Raw genomic sequence first — 5,691 nt, forward strand, 5'->3', positions numbered from 1 at the left:
GGTAAATAAAGGATGGCTAGTGCCTAAGGCACTTGACTGCTAACCAGAAGGCTGGTGGTTCAAACCCACCAGCCACTCGTCGGAAGGCAGGTTGAGCAATCTACTTCTGTAGTGATACTGCCTCGGAAACCCAAGGAGGGGTAGCTATGAGTTGGGGCCGACTCAATGGCACATAACAACAACAACATACAGTTTACTCAGAAGAGAATGATAAGGGAAGGAAAAAACAGCGAGTTAGTCACTAAAAATCTACTTTAATCTTCCCTGTTAGTTTGTAAAGGTTTTGCAGATTTCAGTGAGAGGCTCCTTCAGCCTTCTATTTCAGCCTTCCTCAGTCCCCTCTAACAACATGACCAAAGTACATGAGATGAAGTCTGACCATTCTCATTCTAAGAAGCATTCTGGCTATACTTCTTCCAAGACAGGCTCATGTGTTCTTCTGGGAGTCTATGGTATTTTCAGTATTCTTCACCAACACTACAATTCAAATGCATCAATTCTTTCTCTGTCTTTCTTATTCATTGTCCAGTTTTCACATGTATATGAGGCAATTGAAAACACCATGGCTTGGGTCAGGCACACCCTTAGTCTTCAAAGTGACATCTTTGCTCTTTAACATTTTAAACAAGTCTTTTCCAACATATTTGCCCAGTGCAATACATCATCTGATTTCTTGACTGCTCCTTTCATGGGCATTGATTGTGGGTCCAAGTAACAATAAGTTCAATCAAGCGACTGACAACTTCAGTCAAACAACAACTGACAACTACAATCTTTTCTCCATTTATCATGATGTTGCTTATTGGTCCAGTCGTAAGGATCTTTGTTTTCCTTTCGTAGAGGTGTAATCCATACTGAAGGCTGTAGTCTTTGATCTTCATCAGTAAGTGCTTCAAGTCTTCTTCACTTTCAGCAAGCAAGGTTGTGTTATCTGTATATCTCAGGTTGTTAATGAGTCATCCTCCAAGTCTAAAACTGCTTCTTCATATAGTCAAGCTTCTTGGATTATTTGCTTAGCATATAGATTGAATACAACTCTGATGCACACCTTTGCTAATTTCAAAATATGCAGTATGTCCTTATTCTGTTTGAGCAATTGCCTCTTGGTCTATGTACAAGTTCCCAATGAGCACAATTAGGTGTTCTGGAATTCCCATTCTTCCCAATGTTATCTATAATTTGGTATGATCCACACAGCCAAACGCTTTTGCATAATCAACAAAACACAAGTTAACATGTTCCTGGTATTCTTTGCTTTCAGCTGAAATCCATCTGACATCAGCAATGATAACCCTCATTCCACACCCTCTTTTGAATCTCGCTTGAATTTCTGGCAATGCCCTGTCCATAAACTGCTACAACTGTTTTTGAACTTATTTTCAGCAAAATTTTACTTGCATATGATATTGTTCTGGTGGCATGGTGCCTAATGCATCTGACTGCTAACCAGAAGGCTGGCGGTTCACACCCACCAGCAGTTTCTTGGAAAGAATACTGGGCAATCTACTTCTTTAGAGATACCACCTGGGAAACCCAAGGAGGGGTAGTGAGTTTGGTTTTGTTTTTTTATGATATTGTTCAGTAATTTCCACATTCTGTTGGATCACGTTTCTTTGGAATGGACACATACATCAATCTCTTCCAGTGGATTGGACAGATAGCTGTCTCCCAAATTTCTTGGCATAAATAAGTGAGCACCTCCAACATTGCATCCATTTGTTCAAACATCTCAATAGGTCCTCCATCAATTCCTGAAGGCTTGTTTTTCACCAATCCCTTCAGTGCAACTTAGATGTCTTCCTTCAATACCATTGGTTCTTGATCAAATGCTACCTCCTGAAATGGTTGAACATCAACAATTGTTTTTGGTACAGTGACTCTGTGTATTCCTTCCATCTTCTTTTGGTGCTTCCTACATCATTCAATATTTTGCCTATAGATGTTGTTGTTGTTGTTGTCATGTGCCGTCGAGTCAAACCCGACTCATAGCGACCCCTCCTTGAGTTTCCGAGGCAGGATCACTACGGAAGAAGGATTGCCCAACCTTCCTTCCGAGGAGTGGCTGGTGGGTTTGAACCGCCAGCCGTCTGGTTAGCAGGCAAGTGTCTTAGCCACTACGCTACCAGAGCTCCTTCAATATTGCAGTTCAAGGCTTGAATTTTATACTCAAACCAGTGTATAGGGGATATATAGCAGTAAACAAAACTGAAATATTCCTTGTTCATGGAATTTACACTATACCGAAAGGAAAAAACAAAAAACTGTGGAGATGATTCTGACTCATTGTGACCCTATAAGACAAAGGAGAACTGCTCCATAGGGTTCCCAAAGCTATAATCTTTACAGAAGCAGACTGCCACATCTTTCTCTGGAGGAGCGGCTGGTGTGTTCAAATTGCAGACCTTTCTGATAACAGTCAAATGCTTAACCACTGCATGACCAAGGCTCCTATATTGAAGGGAAGTAATCAAATGAACACTTCAATAAATAAATAAATGTGTCTGATGCTGATACGTGCTGTGGAGAAAAACCAGAGGAAGGATAGAGCTTGGGGCAGGTTGTGATTGGCCAAAGAAGGCTTCACTGAGATAATTTTGAGCGAAGTCTTAAATGAGATAACAGAACAGGCTATGGTTACCTTCAAAGAAGGGTTTTATAAGAATGTTCCAGGTAGAGGGGCCAACAAATTCAAAGGCCCTGAAGTGTGAGCAGGTCTTGGTGTTTAAGAAATAGCAATGAGCGTAGTGTGACTGGAGCAGATTGAAGAGGGAGGGTGTTGAGATTCTAGGTGAAAGGTTAAGTGTAAGCCACTGTAAGGAGTTGAGATGAGGAGCCATCGCAGACTTTTGAGCAAACAAATGCTATAATGTGCCTTGTTTTTTTAAAAACATTTATTCTGGATGTTGTATTGAGAATAGACTGAATGGGACAAGAGCAGAAACAGGGAGACAAATTAGGAGGCTACTGCAATGATCTAGGCAGGAGATTATGCAGTCTTGGATTAGGTAGTGGTAGAGATGGTGAGAAGTGGTTGGATTCTGGATATACTTGGAAGGCAGAGCTTTCATGATCTGTTGGAGGTTTGGCTATGAATGTGTGTATGTGTGAGAGAGAGAGAAAAAAAAAAAACAAGGAACACTTTAGGCAGTTTGTCTTGAGCAACTGGTAGGATGGAGCTGCCATTTAGTGAGATGGGGAAGATGGTGGTAGGAGTGGGTTTGGGAGGAGGAAGATCAGAAGTTCAATTTGGGATAGATTACACTTTATTTATCTCTTAGACACCCAAGAAGTTGTTTTTATAAAACATTCGGGAATTCAGATAAAAGTTCTGGGCTAGAAATATATTTGGGAGTTGTTAGACTTAAAACCACGAGACTGGATGGAATTATCAAGGAGCTGATATAGACCAATAAGAAAGGAGGTCCAAGGACTGAGCCTTGAGGTATTCCAAGATTAAACAGGTTGAGAAGAGGAAGGAATACAAGGTGATTGAGAAGGATCAGTAAGTTAAGGAAGAAAATCAGGAATATGTGAAGAAAATGTTTCAACAAAGAGGACATATGATCTGGTCAAATGATAGTTAAATAAAATGAGTACTGAGAAGAGCTTATTGGATTTAGTAATGTGTAGGTCACCAATGATCTTTAAAAGAGCAGTTTCTTTGGAGAAGTTGGAGGGCAAAATCTTGATAGGGCAGACTTAAGAGAAGAGAGGGAAGAAGAATTGGCAACAGTAAATTTGGACAAATTTTTCAATGAGTTTGTTGTAAGGACACATAAAAATGGGGTGGGAGCTGAAAGGTTATGGTAAGGTTCTTTTATAAGATTGCAGCACATAGCATGGGAGGTGCAGACAGCAAAGATGAACCCTTTTGCACACACAGTACTGCATTGTCAGTGAAGGCAAACATGGTATATGAGTGAATAGATGGGTGGACAGGCTGAACTATTAGGTATGTCTATGCAGGGGGGGAGTGTGCCCAAGACCATGTATAGTGTTGGCAGACAATATTTCTACAAGTGTATTGGTATGTTCTGTAAGAATTCCCAGTAGAGCTGACAGGGGACAAGATTGTAGTCACTTATTTGCCACAGCCAGTTACCTAGAGGGAGCGAGTAGTTGGACCTGTGGGCTCAAGACCATAGTCACGGGGGACATCAAGCTCAATTGGCATAACATGCTACACAAAACATTGTTCTACATCCTACTTTGGGGAGTAGCAACTGGGATGTTAAAAGTTTGCAAGCAGCCATCTAAATGCAGTGATGGGGCTCTCCTCATCCAGCACAAAGAAGAATGAAGAAAACCAAAGATTCATGGAAAGAATTAGTCCTAGTGACTAGTACATCATGAAATCCTCAGCCTATGCGACTACAAGACAAAAGAACTAGATGGTGCCCAGCTTCCACTGTCAGCCACTTGGAAGGGGATCTATGTAGGAGATCCTGGATAGAGTGGGAGGGAGCACAATATGGAACAAAACTCGAAATCATTAAGGAAAAAAAAAAAAAAAAAGGACCAAGTTTGCTGGTCTGATAGAACCTGATGGAACCACTGAGATTATGGCCCCTCGCTGCCCTTCAGGTTCGGAATTGAACCCACTCCTATAGCTTCCAGCCAAACAAAAGACAGGCATATGAGCTGAACATTTACACTAGGTGGATACACTCCTTGGAGAGAGCAATCATGGCAGAATAGAAGGACTGTGTACGCACAGGGAGACAACTCAGGGTGCAGGAGTGCATGAAGGGAAGGACACAGGGAAAAGGTAACTATGGGGAAGAAGTGGGAGGGGAGCTGCTGCATTGTGGTAAATTGTAGTCAATGTCATGAGCAAATTTTATGTGAGCTGCTGTATGGAAAGTGAATTTATTCTGTAAACTTTCACCCAAATCACAATTTAAAAAAAAAAAAAAAAAGAATGCAGCACATGTTTTTTATTGACAGAAATTATCCACTAGATAGGGAAAAATTGATGATGCAGGAGAGGGATGGGAGAGTTGTTGGATTTACGTTCTTGAGTGTGAAAGTGGGAATAGGATCTAATGAACAGTAAAGGGACTGGCATTAGATAACAGCAGGGACAGTTCATTATAACAATAGCAGTGAATAATGGAAGGAAATTTTCTTTGTTTGTTACCAGGGGTGGGAAGGGAGAGTAGGGAACTCTGTAAGATAGGTAGAGATAAGTATTGATTTGGATGAAGAGAAGGGCAATGTACCAAATGTGAGTGATCAACATGGTGGGATTGAGGAAGAGCAAGACATAGAGAGGTACATGGGAGGTACAGACAACAAAGATGAACCCTTTTGCACGTACAGTACTGCATTGTCAGTGAAGGCAAACATGGGTATACAGGTGGATAGATGGGTGGACAGGCTGAACTAGTAGGTATGTCTATGAAGCAGGGAGTGTACCCAAAACCATGTACAGGGTTGGCAGACAATGGTCCTATCAGTGTATTTATATGATCTGAATTCCTAGGTATATAGTAGAGCTGACAAGGGACAAGGTTCTAGTCACTTCTTGGTCACCACCAGCTACCCGGAGAGACTGAGTAGTTGAACCTGTGGACTTGAGACCATAGTCACAGGGAACATCAAGCTTAACTGGCATAACATACTACACAAAACATTGTTCCACTCCTACTTTGGCTAGTAGCGACTGGGATCTTAAAAGCTTGCAAGCAG

Source organism: Orycteropus afer, unplaced genomic scaffold (assembly GCF_000298275.1).
Source record: "Orycteropus afer afer isolate SDZICR_OR568_19922 unplaced genomic scaffold, OryAfe1.0 scaffold00325, whole genome shotgun sequence".
In the NCBI taxonomy this organism is placed as follows: domain Eukaryota; kingdom Metazoa; phylum Chordata; class Mammalia; order Tubulidentata; family Orycteropodidae; genus Orycteropus; species Orycteropus afer.